Below are 679 nucleotides of genomic sequence, written 5' to 3' on the forward strand. Positions count from 1 at the left end.
TAACATAATTTTATACCATTTTTGATTGCATGATTTTAAATTATTCTCAATATAAGCATAAGCATGTATGGTATTAAATGTATTTCTGAGTTGTAGTACAAATAGTAAATAATTTGTTTATTTAGATGATTTATTTATTTATTATTTATTTATTTCCTTTTTATTATTTATTTATTATTTTATTATTTTATTATTTATTTATTTACTTATTTATTTATTATTTATTTTATTATTTAATTATCCATTTATTTATTTAATTATTTATTATATTATTTATTACCTTATTTATTTATTCATTTACTTATTTAATTGTTTATTTTATTATCTATTTATTCATTTAATTATTATTTATTTATTCATTTACTTATTTAGTTATTTATTGTGTTATTTATTTATTCGTTTACTTATTTATTTATTTATTATTTATTATATTATTTATTTATTCATTTACTTATTTAGTTATTTATTGTGTTATTTATTTATTCGTTTACTTATTTATTTATTTATTATTTATTATATTATTTATTTATTCATTTACTTATTTAGTTATTTATTGTGTTATTTATTTATTCATTTACTTATTTATTTATTTATTGTTTTATTATTATTTATTTACTCATTTACTTATTTATTTATTTATTTTATTAATTATTTATCCATTTATTTATTTATTTATTAT

This window comes from Cicer arietinum, chromosome 3, assembly GCF_000331145.2.
Source record: "Cicer arietinum cultivar CDC Frontier isolate Library 1 chromosome 3, Cicar.CDCFrontier_v2.0, whole genome shotgun sequence".
Taxonomy (NCBI): Eukaryota; Viridiplantae; Streptophyta; class Magnoliopsida; order Fabales; family Fabaceae; genus Cicer; species Cicer arietinum.